General features: G+C 44.6%; 1 protein-coding gene across 7 annotated transcripts in view; it reads right to left on the reverse strand.

Annotated features, from left to right (window-relative positions):
* The window catches only part of PAK1 (p21 (RAC1) activated kinase 1), a 75,505-nt gene extending 56,485 nt beyond the window's left edge, over positions 1–19,020 (reverse strand). Inside the window, exon 1 of one of the 7 annotated variants that reach the window (XM_019286735.2) lies at positions 18,237–18,261. The gene's annotated coding sequence lies outside the window, so the exon portion shown is untranslated. Of the gene's footprint in view, positions 1–8,124; positions 8,473–10,321; positions 10,446–18,236; positions 18,285–18,541; positions 18,886–18,939 lie in introns of those variants that run through there. The other 6 variants (XM_010401004.4, XM_010401006.4, XM_019286737.2 and 3 more) reach the window with 6 other exon arrangements.
* Positions 19,021–20,331: the final 1,311 nt, after the last annotated feature.

Here is a 20,331-nt window from a genome sequence, read left to right on the forward strand (position 1 = left end):
CATCCATGTCTATAAATCCCTGTGGGGAGGGTGCAAAGCAGATGGAGCCAGGCTCGTGTCAGGGATGCCCAGGGCCAGAGGCCATGGGCACAAACTGAAACACTGAGGGCCCCTCTGAACACCAGGAAACACTTTTTTACTGTGAGGGTGACCAAGCTGACACAGGCTGGCCAGAAAGTGGTGGAGTCTCCATCCTTGGAGATATTCAAACGCTGTCTATGCACTGTCCTGGGTAACTATCTGTGGGTGGCCTTGCTTGATTACAGCAGGCTGGGCCAGATGACCTCTGGAGTTCCCTTCCAACCTCAACGAGTTTGAGATTCTATGAAGAAATGTACCTAAAGGTGTATAGGCATCAAGAAGAGCCCTTCCAAGAGCCAATGCAAACCTTAATTTAAACTACTGAATGCATATTTTTATTCTTGAAAAACAATGCTTGTTTTATGCTTGAAAAACAATGACATTTCAGTAATGGTAGCTGAGATGTTCCATGCTTCCTCCCAGGAGAAGGGGTTCAGAATTAAACACGTAACCCTTCACCACACAGGTCTGTCTCAGAGAAGAGTCAGCCCACTCGCGTGTGTGCACACAAACTGGAAGCAATTCACATTTGGGGGCTTATTCCTGTTCCTAATCAAGAGAGAGGTTATTTGCAAAAATTCAGCTGGGATCTTACAACCCACTTCATGCACTCAGAAGAACTTTTTCAGCAGCTTGAAAACATCCAACAGTCTGTGCCTGCTTCCTCCCTGACCCATATATATCAAAGTCTAAAAGCCACAAGCGGCCTATACAGAAAAGTTTGCCTTTTAGGAGATGGAACAAAGAACATAACATTCCTGTCTGAGTGCAACAAAAACAGTTTGAACAAGATTTCAAAAGGTCACAGTCATTGCAGCCTCCCAGAACTAGAGGCACCCAGTTGCAATTCAAGTACGCAGCTCATCTCTTTCAAGCCCAAAAGCTTGGCTAAGTTTGCAGGTCTTTTGGGGACACTAAGCAAAGTACCGGAGTGCCTCAGCTCCAGACACTGGCTGTCTCAGAAGCCAAAGCAAGCAAAGTAAAACTCAAAGTACTGAGGCTTAGGAGAGCTGTGTGGGCAAAATCTGACTTCGCCCATTGCTTTGCAGCTGTGTAGCAGGACCAGAAAGCATCACACTTCATATTATTCCTTAGGGTGTTCTTATTTCTTTGCTTATGGTTTATGTATTGAAGCATCTTCTAATCTGTACAGCCTTCCAAAAGAACCCTCTATCTGCTGTTTCACTGTACAATGAATTAACGAAGGTTTGATATAAATAACTAGCCTGAAATTATTTTGGAAGGAAAAATGCACAAGAGTTTCTGCAGAAAAGGATACAACTCTCCCTTCCCCCACCCCCTTGACCAACTCTGCCTATACAAGGCTCTCACACAATTTCTGGACATTTTTCTAAATTTTAGGCACTGCACAGAAAACCATTCATGCATAAAACACTACTCAGTGATAAAATGTTACTAATGTGGGTGAAAGAACGACTTCTGCCAAGTAATATAGAATATCTGAAAGTGCACAGGAGCTCTACCACCCTTCTATACACTGAGAACATGGCTGAAGTGAATTGAGAAAGGTTACACAAGTTTACAACAGAGAAGAAACACATCTTCCAGGCTTCTGTCCTGTTCTGGTTCTGCACCTGCAACTCTCCAACCCCCTGCTAATTTTGCAAGCGACTCTGGAGCAAGGCATGGAGTGGGGATCTGCTGCTGGAACAGGCTGCCAGGCAGAAGCTGCTGGGGCTGGTACCACACTCAGAATGGAAACAGCTCAGAGAGCAGGAGGAACTGGCAGCAGCTTGCCATCCTTATCCATCTTCTGTGCAACTTTCCTGATCAGAGACACTGGCACTGCTCACTCTTTTGCCTTTCCACTTGTGTGAGCCTCACAGATTTGCTCCTGGTTTAAACTATCAAGTGATTACAACACTTTACCCTACTCCCTATAGGGCACAGGTTGCATAAAGCAGAGATTTTGATCACTGCTCCTGGCACAGCTCATAGTGTTCTTGTTCCAACCACCTATGCCAGGAATGGGATGTTCATGTCACAAAATCACAGAATCATTAAGGCTGGAAAAGACCTTTAAGATCATCAAGTCCAACCATCAACCCAGCACCACCGCCACGTTCACCATTAAACCATGTCCTCAAGTGCCACATCCACACATGTTCTGAACACTTCCATGGATGGTGACTCCACCACTTCGTTAGGCAGTCTGTTTCAATGATTTACAATATTCATTTGACAAAAAAGTTCCTAACATCTAATCTAAACCTCCCTGGCATATCTTGGGGCCATTTCCTCTTGTTCTGTTAAGATGAAGGAAATGTTCAGTACTTTTTCTCTGGAAAAACCTTTCACCATCAGACATTTCTCCACAGCTTCTGCACTCTGAGGTGCTTAAAGCCCTCAGCACATCCCCTCAGACTGACACTGACCTTGTTCCCCACTTCCCTCACCTCACACCAGGATGAATCTGTTGACCTCCACTCAAAGCACGTGCTCCAGCCTATGAACTCACCCCAAAGCAAAGCACATCCAAGTTGTGACATGACCATCACATTCCTTTCTCTCTAAAGTGCACTCATTTATGTTGCTCTGCTGAACAGCTGAGGGACCTCTATTCCCACAGGCTTTTCTGGGCCCCACCTCCTTGCTCATCTGTTTCCTTCTTCCCCGGGAGACGGGTGGCAGATGCCCACCTGGGGCTGCAAAGCCCCAGCATTACCAGTTACTTCCCATCAATTTTAACTCCTAAACACTTTTCAGATCAATGCATGAACTGCCACTTCAATAAAACATTAAGAGCTGAGCATCAGAACCCTCCTTTGATTCATGTAAGATTCTGGTAAGAGAAGCCAAATTTCTAGAGACAGCTCTTGGGGCAGAAGCAGAAATAGAACAAAAGCAACATTGTCCTCATGCAGTGGCATCATGCCAAACCTCTCTAGGCTTTTGGCATCAGAAAAAAATGCCAGCCATCACTACATTCAGCAGGAATCAAGCTGAAGTTCTCAGCTGTGCAGTCTATCAGCAGTTCAGCTTCTTCAACTGCATCGAGGTTCTGATAACAGGAGTAAAGTTATTCCCAGTATGAGAGACTTTCTGAAAGGGATGCTTGCTTCAGTCACCACAAACAAGGTGCTAACGACAAGCCAGGTTTGAGTCATAAACTCCATTAGCCTCTTTACAGAGTTTGTGGTTTGTTTTTCATATTTCTCTTTGTGCACAGTGAAAGAGGTTCTCTTTTATTTGTATTCCCCACTTCCAGTACAATTCCAGCAACAGCTGTGTTTTAACACCTTTATCACTTCTTTTTTCTTAACAGGAAAACAAACAAAAGGCCACACACGGCCTGGATTTTCCCTCCTTAGTGGTACAGAAATATTTTATTCATCTGCTCTGTGTCCCTTTCAGGTTTTACAACGTAAAACAAATTTTAGCCAACAGCATTTGTTTGTGACTTCCAGTGCCATTTGTTTTCTTTCTCAAAGATTCAGAGAACCACCTTGACCTAATCCCCTTAGTACTGCTATTAAATTAGCAACTCAGCTGGCTGGTGGGGACCACATTTTGATCACAACAGGCACCCCTGTTCCAAGGAGATGGGTGAACCAAGTGTTGCAATACAATGCCCTGGCAATGGGCACAGTGGCAGAAGTTGTCTGAGCCAGCATCAGGACATGGCTGAAAGGACTTGGAAGCAGATTCACACCCCATTTGGTCACTCCCACTAGAGGGACAACAACCTCAGGCAGAGCTGCAACAGCCACCCCAGTATCTGCCCAGAACCACAAATTAGTGGTGCAAAATAAAGCTGCGAGGAGGCAGTGCCTCTGCGTTGGTTCAATTCCTCTGGCTGTCAACCAGCTTGGAGTCAGTCCCACAGGTAGAGAAAACCTAAGAGATTGGAATCAGGCCTCCCATCGGTGAAGCAACCGATTTCACTGGCCTTTTCATCAATCCCTCAGGGCTGTTTTCACTCTCTCATGAGAATCTGGGATATAGTTATGTAAAACAGATTCCTCATCCTTAATTAAAATAAAGTTCACATGCACACCCTGCTGAAGGCAGCATTAAAAAAAATTACTTCTATGAGGAATAAGTCACTTATAATTAAAAAAAAAAATCTCATTGTGCACATAAGGGAGTGTCAAACACTTGCCAGCCACCTGGATAATTGCTTCCTATGAAAAACTGCAGAGGAGAGCCCTGGGGAAAGGAAGGGTCATGCAGAGAGTCTTGCAAAGTACAAGTGGGATTTACCCTGCACATGTGAGTGCCTGAAAGCCTGTCACCAAATTCTACCTATTCTGAGGCTATTCTCCACTGCACTAGTATGGTCTTTCACCTGTTTTAAAATCAAAGCCCATGGTGTTTAACCAAAAGTTCCCTGGCTGTAAAAGCATGAGAGCTGATGGTTCATATCAGCTTTACCTGCTGACTTTATGATTTAAACCTGTGTTCCTTCCCTTCTTCCCATATGGAATAGTCTCAACTACTTTAGCTTCTTCTCAGAAGGTAGCCTATTTCTTTGCCCTTTCAGCTGCCTTTCTGCAATGCCACTGTACTCTGCAAGAGATGTGGAGACCAGAACTGTACATCACCCACAAGATATGGGTGCATCAAGCATTTATACCAAAGCCAAATGGTGTCATTCATCACTTTCCCCATGAGGATGGTGGCTTTTTTGGTTGCTGCTGCAGTGATGCTTCCCTCTCCATCGTAAAATGTGAAATTGTCCCAAATTTTTTACTTCCTATTATTCATGTGGCCTTCAAACCATAAAAAAGCCTTTCCTCCAAACTTACAGGAACTTAAGATGTTGACGGAAGTTTTCTGAAAATCCAAACATATTATATCCACTTTAACCCTTTCTTATTGACACCCCACAGAACTTAATGGGGTGGGGCAGGAGGATTTTCATTTTCAGAAGCCAAACTGACTTTCCCAGCAGTTAACATTTCTCTATGTCTTCAGAGATCCTTTCCATTCCTGGTAGCATGACTCTCTGTTGTGCTGTTCCCAGGATCCCCTCTAGAGCCCTTTTTATAGTTGGGAATCACACTGGCAGCTCCCCAGTCCTCTGGCACCGCGGCCGTCTGTAGTGATAAATTATACAGCTTGGCCAGCAGTTCTGCAGTTTCACATTCAAGTTCCTCAGGACTCTGGAATGGCATCCAGCTCTGGGGACTTATTAACATTTATCTGTTTGGTCTAATTTTTCCTTTTGTAATTATCTCAAATTAGTTTATTGATCTATTGGCTACAAGAAGTGCACTTGACACAGGAACATCCCCAACACCTCCAGCAGTTAAGACTTGATATTCTCTGCTAATGCTTTATCATCTTCAAGTAGCTTTTATACACCTTTAACATCAAGCACTCCCCAGGATACCCAAACCTTATTGGATTATATCCTCACATACATAATGTTTATGTCCTAGTGGCTATAATAAGTGATGTCCTAACATCTCAGGAGAGCAGTCCCAAGACAGACTGTTTTATCTACCTGCTGTCCCCCTCCTACCAACCTGTGCCCTGGAGCAGCTGTCACCCCGCTTTTCTCTCCTGGTGAAAGTTTCAGATACCACAAGAGATCAGTGAGATTAACTGTGTCACCATGGCAGCCAGCTGTAAGGCAGGGTGGAGATCCAAACCCTCACAATCCAAGTCTGGGACAGGAGCTGTCAAGGCCTAAAGTGGAGTTTTCTAAAGCTCATGTCCAGGAAGGCCAGCACAAATGGAAAGTAGCCTTTGTGTGATGTGATGATATTTATAGATGCCAGCCAATCTGAGGTGCAAGCAGCTGCAGATTTTAGTGGTTTACCCTGACTGAAGTACTAAAGCAGGTACCTTTCTTGCTGCCACAAAAAGTGTTTCTGTTCCTCACCAGCGCGTCCCTGTAACACTCACAAGGTTCAATGAAAATGGTCCTTTTGGATGAGGCTGTGTGCGAAACTACCTGCCTGCACAGGCACTTGCAGAGTAGAGACTCAGACAGTTTCCTTCTTCCACACCCTCCATTCCTTGGCATTTATACCTTTCAGAAGCCCATAGCAGTCCTGCCCTCCTACTTATTTTATAAAAACTACACAAGTATATAGCTTTTATCTTCCTCTTGCGTCAATCCCTCCAACCCCAAAGTCACTTCTGTTGCTTTCCTTCAACTTCCTTCTGTTTATCTACTAGAAAGTAACAAAGATCAAAGGCACCATTACATCACAATAAAAAAATCCCCCCACCCTTCACACTGATTAGCAACATCAGACTCAATTTTCAGAAAGATATTTAAGAGTTTTTTTAAATACTTTGCCAGTTTAGGTGCCAAATCCCAACAGTTTCCGAGGGAATCAAGCGCCCACGCGCTTTCTGGATTCCCACTAGATGCCTACCCACATCTTTTAGTACGTAACCACATGAAACACTACTTTTGATCTCAAGGTTAGGCTCTCAAGTGCTGCTAAGACAGCCCCTGAATGTTCCCACTGAAACACACAGGCTACAGAGAGAGTTATGTCTCCTGGTTAGGGAGAAGAAAAAGAAAAAAAGGAAAATAAAAAGAGGAAGGGGGGAAAAAAGAAGAGTAAAAGAAAAAAAAAAAGGAAAGAAAAAACCCTCCACAACTTTTGATTTTTGTTCTTTCATGCCAGGCAGATCTTACCAAATACCTGCTGCACAGTTCCTGCCAGATGAAAGCTTTGTTTTCATCTTGGCTATGAATTCTGAGGCACAGATGTTGCTGAAGTCTTTCTGTACATATTGCAGGGTATTCAGACATAAAATTACATTATGCTATATCAGAAACGTGTTTTCCTACTCCTCCTGTGCCTGCTGCTTCTCTGTTTGCCCTTTACACCTATATGACAGAACTAGGCATATTATTCTCCAGCATAGTTGTGTTTTATGCTCACCAAGAGCCTTTACTGGCAGTGTTTAGGTGGAAGGTGACAAGGCATCACAGCACCTCCATGAAAAAGCCATCAAACATTTGTACAACTCCTACACTATAGCACTTTGGCTATGAAGTGGAGGACTGCAAGGTAGAAGAGGAACAGCAAAACAGTAGGATTTTTTAATTTTGTGTGACTGGCAGCAGCATTAGCAACGTAATTCTGTCTTGGAGTAAAAATATATTTCCAGCTGGACACCAGCAAGAAGTTTGGGTCCAGCTTATAATCATTCTTTCAATTCTGAAAAATTTCTCAAGAATACATGTAACACTTGACACAAGACATTATACAGGTTGGTGATGGGAAAATCCCAAAAGTGCTCTGCTACACTAACAAATGAACCCACTAGGCAATGCACGGGAAGTCCCTACAGCATGGCAGGGATTACAAGCATTATTCCTCTACAGGGACTCAAAACAGAATTCAGGGCAACAGAACAATGGGATGGGGAGAAATACATGATCCAGTTGTGATTTTTTTTGTCAGGGTCTTTCTCCCAAATACATTTACTAAAGACAGAGAACCAGTTAGAGAAGAGTCAAAATCAAAAGGCTGATAAAGTTGGGGCTGTTTAGCCTGGAGAAGAGAAAGCTCCAGGGACACCTTAGAGCCCCTTCCAGTACCTAAAGGAGGCTACAAAAAGGTTGGAGAGGAACTTTTGACAAGGGCATGGAGTGACAGGGCAAGGGGGGGGTGGTCTTCAGCTGAAGGAGGGTAGGTTTAGGTTTGATATTAGGAAGAAATTCTTTACTATAAAAGTGGTGAGGCACTGGCAGAGGTTGCCAAGAGAAGCTGTGGATGCCCCAATCCCTGGAAGCATTCAAGGTCAGGCTGGATGGGGTTTTGAGGTTTTGAGTAACCTGGTCTAGTAGAAGGTTCCTTACCCATGGCAGGGGGGTTGAAACTAGATGATCTTTAAGGTCATTCCAACCCAAGCCATTCTGTGATTCTATAAAATCCATTCTGCACTGAGGACTTTCAGATCTGCAGCATAAGCAGGTCCCACAGGAGCTGACTGGGCAGGTGCTAGAGGTTCAGAGAGCTTGGGGAGAGAGGGATATAAGTACAAAATAAGCAAAATAAAAAGCTGTATACAGCAGGTACCACAATAACAGAGTAAAAAGGCACTTACTTGAGCGTCAGTTCTGAGGAGACACTAAATCTCACCATGTCTTACAGACCTTACTTCCAGCTTTCAGACCTGCAGGCAGCTCCGTGATCTTTAATACTACACCACAGCTACAGTCACTCATACTGCTTTGCAAAGTTTCCTGCCAGGTCAGCTCACAGCCAAGTGCTGAAAGGGAAAGGCACCCTTGCCTTTGGATGGCTGTGTGCCACGATGAGCTCAGCTGTGTCAAGCTTCATCCTCCTCAGCTCCTAAGAAACTCAAGCGAAGAGCACACGCCCAGCAGGTGGAGAGAGATCTCTCCTGTCCTTTCATCATGCACTCAGTCTTCAAGAAAATGCAAGTTCAGAATTACACTTTTAATGTTAATTTTGAGTTGACCACATCAAAAGGAAAACAGCAGCCAAGGGCCACATCCTTGCTTTATAGTTTGGGGGAGGAGGGGAGTGCAAGCTAGTTTTGAGAAAAAAAGCAAAACACGAGCTTCTCATATGCTAGTCAAGAAGAAAGTTAAGTCAACCACAGACTCTCCTCCAAAATTTGTAGTTAGTTCATTAGGAATTTAGAGCCCTCACAGAGTTTTTATGCTGAAACTAGCACAGGTTATGCTTCATAGAGAACTCTTTCCCTGCTCACCTCATTCACACCCCAGTGAAAAGAAAAATAACGCTCACAAGAGCCCCACCACAGAAGGGAAGCACATGAATTCATGAGAAGGGAGAGAGAGCACAGACAGCAGGCATGCTCATCATCTTGGATTTCAGATGGTTTACCTATAGCTACAGGAAGTGCAGATGGAACAGGATCTCATGCCTTCAAAAACAAAAACAGCTACATCACACATTGGATGAGATCACCTTGTTGAAGTCACTGCTCCTCCATACTGAGCCAAAATAATAGGGTGGGATTCAAAGAGCAACATCATCAGAAACACAAAGCATCCACTGTAGTACTAAATTTAAAGCAGGTATGATGTAAAAAGCAGAAAGCCACTTGCTGCTCAGGTGAGATTCTTTTCATCTCCATAACCATTACATTCTAAACTGCACATTTACACATGTAATGTCAGCACATGATAAAATGTTTTTGAAATAAAAAAAGCCCACACAAACACTGTTGGTGGCATTTGGACTAGGTCCCAGGATGAATAAGTATTGGATCAGAAGGCAGGAAGGGCTCCTGCAGGATACATCTAGTGTTAAAAAGAATTGGCTCTTAAAAAAACAAAGGTCACCTAGAATAAAATTGATTATGTGAATTAAACCAAAAAAAAAAAAGAAAAAAAAAGAAAGAAAAGATCCTGATGATCATCTAATGAACTGCAGGAGATAAAGGAAATCAAGCTGAGATCATTTCGACATTAGCATTTTTCTAAAGCAGCAAATAACTTTAAAAGAAGCCATTGCCTGCAAGAAAAGACACTGTTGGTTGGACAAAGTAAATGACTAAATTCTTACCATTTTTTACAGCTCATCACTTCTGAACATTTTTCTTTTGCAGCTCAAGGACTTGTTTCAGAGACACTCAAAACAAATGAAAACCTGGCACTCTGAAGTCTACAAGGTTGTGAGATTTCTGATCTGCCCTTGCAGCCTTCTCCTGCCCTGACACCCCTAAATCCCCTCTTTGCCGTGAGTAAGTTGGAAACAAGTTAGGGAGGGGGGACTGTTAATATGAGCTGGCAGGACACTGTTTCAGCAAGTATAGCTTTGATGTGAAAGCCAGAAGCCCTACTATGACAGTGCAGTGAGTCACTTGATGACAAGTCACTGAGGCATTTAGAGAGGGATTTTGAATTCTAACAAGTGACACTGTTTTGCCTCCTCTAACTGAAGGATGTGCCTTTATTGAACCTGGAATCCAAACACTGCCTGTGACCGTCTGCCTCCATTTAAAGACGGCCTACACAGAGAAACACACTGTTGCGTACTTTCAGTCTTGCAGCAGAGCCCTGAAGGAATCTTGAGTTGTTTGCTTTCTCTTCTTGAAACAAGTCCTGCTTTTGTCATTCCCAGCCCTACCCTTACCTCCTCAGCCTTTCTAATGAAATCTACAGATTCAAGTGTTTCCAGACATCTCATCACCAAAACTACCTGCTTGATAGAGGAAGATAATGGGTTTCTTTCCCTATCCAGTCTTCACCCCCTCCCAAGCCCTGAAGAAGATGCTTCTTACTGGGGTGGAGGACAAAATATTTTACCTCCCTGCTGCTCATCTGTGCTTGCCCAGTATCTTCAGGATCACAGAAGTACGGGGAATCTGTTTCTCATCAGTCTTAGGAGTGGCTGGGGAAAGTAAAGATAGGCAGGAGACGAACAAGGATTCTGTAGAAAGGTAAAAGGAAAACCAACAAATAATGCTCTAAGAGATATGATCAAGGAATGGAAGCAGGGAAAAGAAACCAAACAGGAAGAATACAAAAGTTAGTTCCCCCATACACACTGCAAGTTAAGTTCAGTATTGTTGTCAGGGCTCCCAGAAATGGCAAGAGAGACACTAGTCTGACACTGGAGGTTACAGCTCCAGATAAAATGTCAGTTTAATTTTATTCATTCTCTTTAAAATCTGGTTTAGGAACATATGCAAAGGAATTAAAGCAGGCCTGGAAAAGTACTTCCAGTCTCACTTCTTCAGAGTCTTTTGGCAGTGGCCTGGTAGTGGATGAGACTTCTGCTGATTTCTGTGAATAAGGTACAGCTTTTTTACTCATTCTCTCTGCTACCAAGGGAGTCAAAATTGCACAGAAGAATTTATAGCACACAAATGTAAGAGACTGTAATTTTTCCCAGACACCTTATTACCAAGGCATATAGGCTGATGCAACAATAAGAAATTTGATGAGCCAGAAATTAAAATGTGGATTTTTATATTGGATTAAGATAACTGTGAGACAATACTCGTTGCTGGTGCTGCAGCTTCCTCTCCTTCCTTCCCTTGCAACTTCTCTGGCTTTCTGTAAGGCTACTCAGTGAAGACTTCAGTGATTTTGGAGAATTAAGTTACAATGCTAGTAACTCACTGTTAAGAGGTAGTAGATACTGTCACTTCCTCACAAAAAATTAGGAACTGGAGACTCAAACCAAAGCCTCTGTGTGCTTAAATCTCTTTATTTAAGTCTTCAAGGCACATTTGGATCAAATTCTGTCATTTCTCTCTACAGATAGGAGTGGGAGAAGTCTCTTTTATATGACACATATTTTTGCATAGCTTTCACATCTCCAGAATCTTGGAGCTTAACAGAAAGCATCAAACACCTTAACACACACCCACAACGTGCATACATTTTACCAAAGAACCTTACCAATGACTTTGATTATCAGAAAATGGATGGTTTTGATGAAGGGCTATGTGGTGTTATCACCATTTCATTTCTGGGCCTCTCCTTTGAGTTCAGCTCCCAAAGCTTTTTCGTTGCCACCTGTGATCTGCCATGATCATGAGCCAGAGAAGCAACACTGAAATTGAACACACAGCTTATTCCAAAGTGGGACTAAAGATGAGCACAATGGCAGGCCAAAACAGGGATGTGAACTATCAGCTTGTGGTTAAACAGGAAAGTTAGCTCTCCTGGGCAATGTGGCAAAAAAATTCAATCAAACTTCTGTGGAAAAAAGAAATACCAGTGACCACATTCATAAGAAGTGCCATCCACTTAACAAACATTCCAGGATCGTAGGTTTATGGCTTTATCTTCCTCCAGCCTCTCTCTTGCATGAAAACTGAGTATTCCTAGAGCAATTTCTCATTTCAGCAAGAATTGCCATGAGTCAGGTGGCTCAAACCCTCTCAAGCAAAGCCTTTATTAAAGATATTATTCAAAAAAACCAACCAACCAAAAAAAAACCAACTTAGTAAAGCATAGAAATTCACATTGGAAATCCAGTTCTAAGTCATTAAAGTTCATAAGGTAATTAGATCTGTACCCTGAAAAATTGCATTTCTGTACTGTGGAGGCCATACACATATTTCTGAATGACTGGGAAAAAATTGACTCCTTTCCCTTTTAGGAACAACATGTCCTTTCACATACTTGTTCCTTGAGTTCCTGAGCTTGAATCAAAGGGTTTCCCCTCTGTGTGCTGTATTTTGAAACAGATTTCTCTGATTTGCTAAAATTGGTCAGTATGTGAATATCTGCCATTTAATTTTTGACCCTACCTAAAACAACATTAGTCCAATTATACACTAATTTAGATTACTCTCTGTGAAAGAAACTTTTTAGTACATAATACTAGGACTACATCTTCCAGTCTATTAAAAACAGTGCCCTATCAAAACCAGTGTTTTACTGGATAAAACACTGACAAACTTGGGCTCTATTCAAAGTTAACACATTCTGTGGTTTGCAGACAAAAATGACATTAAAATTTGTCTTGTGTGAGGTATTCCTGAAAGGATAAGGACATATAAATTGTTCTATTTCCAGAAGAACCGAAAAATGTAATGGGACTTTCATAATTGAGTGTCTTATTAATTTTAATGAGTTAATCAATATTGCATTGTGAATCCTGATATGTCTGTTTGCTGCTAATCCCTCTTTGTGCCATGCCCGCCCTGGTGTTTGCAGCTGTTACCTGACAAATCTACCTTCTATTGTGAAGGGACACGGGAGTTCAGGCTCAGGTGACCAGTTTAATGAGCAAGAAAAGCAGAGGATACATCACGAGCCTGGCCTCATTTTTTTTCTCCTCTACCCCAAAACATGCTGGCATTAGAGAGCTCCATAACAGCCTCAAACACCTCACACAGAGGTGAGCACAGGGCCTTGAGTTGGATGAATCTAACAGCTTCAGTAGTATACAGAGAATTGGGAAAGAGGGGTTGGAATATCTCTCCCTTCTGCTGCTGAAGGAAATCAGCTTTTCCTTCACACCAAACAAGTCTGAACTCTGGAAGTGCATGAACTCCACACTCAGCTGTGACTTCTAGCCTCTCAAAGCATGACTGAAATAAGGTATCCTTGAAATACCTACTAAAGGCAAATAGTAGAATCATTCTGGCACAAAGCCTCCAAGTTCAACTTGTTGGCAAAACTGCATAACGTTTACTTACAGATAGCTGGGGAAATTAAATACAAGTTTTACAAAAGTAATCACTTCTCTACTCTTTCCACAGAAGAGTCTGGGTTAAGAGGCCAAGCCACTCTTATTTTAAGATCAGCAGAGAATGTGCATTTGGGAATATGTAGGTACAAATAATAATCTATCTTGTAATTTCTTTATGCTAAATAGGTGAAAAGGTATTTTGCATTACACTGTATGCAAAAGAGGAAAAAACCCACATGATGCAAGCCACTGGTTCAAATAAAAATATTTCTCGCTCCAGCTCTTACTTCATGAATAGAACATCAGCCCTGAGAAATGGGCTTTGCCTCATAAGGGAAGCATCATCTAAAATACTTGTGTGCCACTACAGTCATTAAGAAAGGTGATAGTTCAAAGCCCTACTGATACTTAGAGAAAGTAACTCAAAGTGGTGCTGTGACCTCAGCAAGCCAGTCTGTCAAACTGTGTCCTAACCTTCTGTATTTGATTTCCTTCTCTCTGCTGCCATCTGGAAAGTCATCAAATGCCATCAGCTGCAAACCATGGACAGACACTGTAACTACACACATCAAGCTCACAAGGGCAGGAGACAAAGCCTTAAGGTAAACTTGGATGACTCCTCCATTCCCAAAACACACACAAGATGAATAGCAATTATTTTCCTCCCCTGTTTTCCTTTTAGATTACAGGTGGACAGACTTCATGGAAAAAGAAGAAGAAAAAAAAAAAGGCATGACACAAGTCTTTATGCCCCACCTGGATGCAGCACATACTTGTCACCTGACTTCCTCAGAGTCCCACAGCTAAAGGCCCACCTAGATCAAAGAACTGTTTGCACCTAGATGTCGTATGCTTCAAGGCAGTCACAACATATTTTGTGCACTGTCTCTCACAGGGTAATTGGGATCACAAAGGGCTACTTTGGTAGAAATTATTTCTCTCCGGAAAGTACATTTGCTTACTACTTCTGCAGTCATATGATGTGGCCCAATTTTCACAAATTAGGACTTTATTTTTTCTACACCAGTAACCTTTTTTCTCTTCCTTTTTTTAAACCTAAGATGATACAAGGTTGCCTGATTCAGCATCACTTCTGACTTTTGACGGGAAGTAAGAAACAGAATGGCTTGAAGGCAGTTATACCAGCTTAAGAGTAAAACAAACTAGCTATATGGCAGGTCCAAAGAGTACAGATTGCAAGAAGGAAAGAAAAGGAGGGGAAGTTATTGTTTAACCTGCATCTCAGACTACACACAAGAGATTGATAGTGTATGAATGGAAGCCAGAACACTTGGATTGCCAGGCTGAAAGAGTGTATTAGTACACAAACCAGAACTGAATACTTGGACTTTTTCTTCTAATTCCCCTGGAAATCCACTTCTCAGATGGCTTTTTTTTGTTGTTTCCTCTTCCTCCATCCCAACAAAAAAGTGCTAAAATTAAGAGAAAGGGCGAAAGCCACGCTACCACAGCACTTTTGCTGATGAATTTGTTAGCAATGCTGCCTGCCTGCATCCCCACAGTGAGAGGAACAGGTGAAACTTCTCTCAGCTGCTCCAATATACAACACAACACATGGGAGACAGAGACCAAGGAGACTACAAGAGGAATCAGCATTTTTAGAGTGCAACTCTCTGACCTATTTTAAAAACACCTACAGGAGGATGATACAAGGCACATCCTAAAAGGGCCTTTCCCTCTCTGCAGATCATACTGGGAGCCTAAGGAGACATGTTCAGCTCGGAGCAACCATGTTTTGAGCTCAGAGCATCCATATTTTCATCAAATGGATCCCAGGAAGGGTCCTGAAATTGTGACATGCACCCCACTGTCATGTCCCAAAAAGAAGACAGACCATTGAAGGACCCAAAGACATCCACAGCTCTGAGGATGTGCCTGAGGTGGGATGGGACAAAAGTCAGCTCCCTTTCTTGCACAAAGCCAGCAGCAGTCATCACCACTGACGCACTGAGCGCTACCCCTCAGAGCCACAGCATCCACATCTGCACATGCTGTGCACAGCTGCACCCAAGTGCAGGAATTTCAAAGTTGAACTTCAGTTTGTGTAAAAACCTGATTAGTGCAAGCAGCATCAGGTACTTTTAACCTACTCATTCCCAAAGACCATCATATGCCTTAACCTCAGATGGGCAGAACTGATCACTGTGACTTCTCTGCCACATGAGTGGGAGGGCTGACAGTCCCAGTTCTGCCGCCACCAAGGGGAATGGACCCAGCCATTCCCATCTCTGGGAACAGGGGTGGAAAGCTGCTCCTCCCAGGTGAGAGCTGTACAACTGCATAAGAAGAGTGCACTGGACTATTTTCTCCATAAGAGCAAGCCCTCAGCATCAAACAGAACATGCCTACATTGTCCCCAGTTCGTATACAAGCCAAGGCATCAGGCTGAGAAAATTAGTTCAGCTCATTGCCAAGTATAGAAAAACACTCTTTGACACAATACAATTCTGGCACACAGTATTATTTTGCCTTCCCATAGAGGTAAAAAGCCAACAGTAGGCATTCTTGTACCTGTCAGAGGGCTAATGGCTGACTATGCTTTTAAGAAATACGACTTATTTTAAGTTGTCTGGTTTCAGTCTGTGTCTTACACATCCTCACCAAGACTGTCAGTTCCTTTATGAAGTCTATTTGCTTCTGTTATCTGCTGTTGATGAGGATGAACTGTAAAACCAGAACAATTTGAGGGTGGAGCTCTGGATCATTTCTGTATTTTTCAACTGAGAAAAGTTTATTTCAGCCCTAGGTTGTTCTCTACACTCTTAAGCATATAAGGAAATTGGACCATAGCAACAAGCTTTTGAAATTACAAAACTTCCCACACTGAGGAAGTGAGACAGGTGCACAAAAGAGAAAAAGAAGGAAAGAAGCCATACTGCAAGCTCACTTACATTTACAAAAAGACAAAACACTAGTTAGCAAACTAGGTGAAATTCATGCACTGGAACCTAAGCTGAGAGAAAAGGTCTCCCTTCACAGACCTGGAAAAGGATAATAAAACAGTTCTTTGACCTCTCAAGCAAAGAGAGCTAGCATCAGTTTTCAATCCAGTGCAAGCAAGGCAGTCAGAAACACAATAAACAAGCAATACATCTTCACTTGTGGCAGTTATATTGGACTTGTCACGTATTTCTTTCAATATCCCCACGATGCCCAGAAAAGCATGAACTAAAACCCTCACTTTTCCCTATTCTTTTTTTTCTGAGCAACATCCAGAGCACAGAGTATTCCCAAAAAAACCAGTAAAAGCATTCTTGCTGTCATGCTATAAGAGCCTTTTCCTCTTCAAGTTTATTTTTGGCTTTCATTTCCAAATCAAAGAATAGTAGTTATATCATCCTACTTAAAGATGCGGGTCCTTCCCCACAGAACTCAAAGAAGGCTAAAAAATCACCTGGCAGTTTATTGCCCAGTCTTAGACTCCAGCTTTGTTCTACAGCACAGCTGAGAACAAGTTCTGTTCTGTGCCACAAGACAGGCAATACAGAGTTAAATAGAATCGGTGTTTAGACATATTTAAATTCCCACCATACCTTCTGTTCTCTGTGCAGAGATGAGCTCCACTACTCTGACTTACCCACAAAAAAATGCACGGGGAAAAGCAATCTCCAAGCATCCAGTGGACACACACACACTAACTGTTCCACAAGGAGGAGTTTTTCCAGCCTTGCCCTATAAAGCTGAGAGCAAGATCAGCACACCCACACTAAGAGATACTGGAGCAGCAGACAGGAAGATGCTCCCTGCTTGGCCAGGCAATGTGTGCAGCACCAGGAAACTCCAGGTATGGAGAAGGGGGAGGTGGTTCAGTGAAAGGCATCCATGAGCCACAGTGCAAAGAGTAATTGCGAGCAAAGAAAACAAACATTCTTCCGTCTGTGCCCGACACAGCCATTTCACCCAGCCACAATACCTGCTTTCACTTTGAAAATGGAAAGCTTGGCTAACTGAACAGCTTTTATGGTTGTTCTTACACACACGCACATATATAAACATATCTCACACATAATTACCACATAAAGTACACGCCTTACAGCCAGTCCCTAGCAAAGAGCCAGGTTTTGACACCTATTTATAAATCTTGCTCCTGAAGAAAAAACTCCTGGAGGCAATGTCGGAATAAGGATCAAGTAATGCTCAGCAGGAGCAGATGCACCGTGACACACATACGGATGGAGCCAGCTACTCCCAACATCATGAATTTTAAGCCATCTGGATAACAAAAGCAGCAAGACCAGGGATTGCAGGCACGGGAGAGCTGTGGATTGGGGCATTTCCATGCATAGCAGAAGACAGAAGCGCTACTGCCTCTGAAGACTCGTCCTGCTGGTGCTGCCTCCTCCTTCGGACTCCCAGGAGCATTCAAGAGCACCCAGAGGTGCCACCCATCTCCGATGTCCCTTCACTGCTACCCACTCCCCAGGCAGAAGCCCCTGCTTTGAAGGAGGCTGGATTAGAGACCACCTGACGTCTCCTCCAGGCTGAATTATGACACGATCCCAAAGTTCAGCTTTGCTTTTAAGTACTTTACTAGCGAAAAGCCACGGTTTCGTAGACACACGCGGGCGGAGGGGTTAAAAGACAAGCTCCCACCTCTTCATCCCTCCTTCACCAACCACACAAAGCCCGAGGCTTCATCACCCCATCACCCAGCATGGGTCCAGCTCCTCAATTCTTTGTGTTTGCCCAAAGCGCCCGCCCCTCCAGCCGAAGCCAGGAGAGGGTGCTTGGCAGAAACTGTGGGCTGAGCCCCGATTCCACCCCAACCTCTGCGCCGGGACCTCAAGCTTGCGGCCCCGAAGGGCTCCCCGCTCGCAAAGCCCGGGGGCTGAGAACAACTCCCTTTGTGAAATGAATGAGCCGGGGAGACAGGAGCGGGGAGACAGGAGGAGGAAGGCAGGCTCAGTACCTCCTTCTAAAAGAAAATTTAAAGAGAAGGGGGGAAGAGGGAGGCTGAAGAAGAACGAACCCGTCCGCTCAGCCCCTGCGCAAACTTCCCGGTTACAAAACACGCGAGGAAATCCCCTTCCCCGGCGCGCCGGGACTCACCTTCCGCCCGCCGCAAGGTGCTGCCCGGCTCTCCCCCGGCTCCCGCCCGGCCCCGCTGCCCACACCGCCCCTATTGTCGGCCCGGCGCCGCCCCCCGCACCCTGCCCGCCTTGCCGCGGCCATTGGCTCCGGGGGGCCCGCCCCGCAGCCCCCCTGCCGCCAAGGTGGGCAGCCGGGCCCGCCGGGGCGGGGAAGGGAGCGGGGAGAGAGAGGGCAGGTCCTTCCCGCTTCGCTCGGCGGCGGCCGGGGCGCGGCATCGCAGCCGAGTGGCCGCGGTGGAAAGTTTTTTTGGGAGGGGGTGGTACCTTCCCGGCGCAGCAGATCGGGACCCCGGAGCGCGGTGCGCCTCGGCGCTGCCTCGGGCAGCCGCGGGCAGTGCTCCGGCCGTGCTGCGGCTGCAGGCGGCTCCCGGAGCCGGTAGCTCCGCAGGGCAGAGGGCGGGAGCGCCGCTGGCCTGCCTGGGACGTAGAAGTCTTTGGTGATCACGCCATCAGCGGAGCTGCCACGCGGGGAGTGGATTGCCGGCAACTGCACCCTTGGCGAGCAGCGCTGCAGTGACTTTATTCCTGCTGCTCGTATCGCGCTGCGCTATCGCGGAGCCGGCTCCATTGTGCTGAGGACCGTGTGCGTGCAGATCCAAAAAAGGCAAGAATGAAATGGGCTCTGCCCTGCTTCTGTGTTGCACAAGCCGAGGCGTCTATACCTTATATTGCCGGGATCCGGGTGTTCCCTCTCCCCGTGATCCAAAGCTTGCTGGAAACTTGTCACCCTAGTTAACAGGAGTTTTCGGCTCAGCGCTTGTGCTCTGCCTGGAGAGAAAAAGAGGAGGGGTTTGATGGCACGTACAGCGCAGGGCTCTCGAGAAGAGAGCACGGGCATGCTGAGGTGCTCCTGGGACGTGCTCTCTAGAGGTACGAAGGTGAAATGTTTAAGTGAAGCAGGTAGATAAAGGCAAAAGGGAGACAAGCTTTATACCGAGACAGCATGCCCCTATACACGACAGATTAAGACAGCACTGCCACAGTCTTACCCTTCCTCCTTGTACCAACATCTGTCAGTTCCTGTGATAAGTTTGTTCGGGAGCTAAACCAGCAGAAAATTAACATCGCAAAAGTAAACAAATGGAGGAAGCGAGAATGCAAGTCTGGGACTGATAGGGAGAGTGGGACTGCCACAGAGCTGACTTCAGTCAGCTGAACCTGCAGTGGAATTGCACACTTCGGAGTACTTCCCTCTCTCGGATACATTTAAAATTGGATTCAAATCCACGCACACAGGCAGAGAGCATGAGCTCCCTCAAGCACCGTCTGGCCGTAGTCTGTCCTCTGGTTGCAACATAAAGGTTTTTATGTAGTTCATGGTAATATGTATCAATCACTTCACTTCAAAGACAGGATCAGAGCGTGTCAAGAATCCCAGAGATATATGGGAGCTTACAGGATTGCTGCTGGGGGGGGAACTGAGGCAAAAACCATGCAGCTCAGCTTAAATGCTGGATCCATAAAGGGGGCTCCATCAAAGCTGGAGTTAAAATCCAACAGTTATCATTCAGCCCTGAACTGAGAGCTGAAGAGTGACCTCCTTTTTGTACCACGCTTGAAATCCCAAAGCCTTTTCAGAAACATGGATGATGTTCTCTGATAATTTTAAAAAATAAATTTTGAAGCCAGGCAAGAGATCAGACCAAAACACCCCATAAACATGCCTTGTTTGACAAAACATTTTGCCAAATACATTCATTCAACCACATGGATAACGGATGAGTAAGGTAATTGCAGTGGTTGACCTAAGCCCTGGTCCATACACACCGGGTGTACTGCACTCTACTCAGCCCTGGTGAGGTGCATCTGGAGTGTTGTGACCACGTCCGGGCTCCTTAATCCAAGAGAGACATGGAACTTCTGGAGTGAGTCCACAGAGAGCCACAAATATGATTAGGGGACTGGAGCATCTCTCTTATGAGGAAAGGCTTGAGGGAGCTGGGCCTCTTCAGCCTGGAGAAGAGACGACTGAGAGGGGACAATCTATACACAGGTTAACTCAGTTCAGAAATTATTTCAATTAAACCTTTGTATATCTGCTGCCAAGGGATCTC

Source organism: Corvus cornix, chromosome 1, assembly GCF_000738735.6.
Source record: "Corvus cornix cornix isolate S_Up_H32 chromosome 1, ASM73873v5, whole genome shotgun sequence".
Taxonomy (NCBI): Eukaryota; Metazoa; Chordata; class Aves; order Passeriformes; family Corvidae; genus Corvus; species Corvus cornix.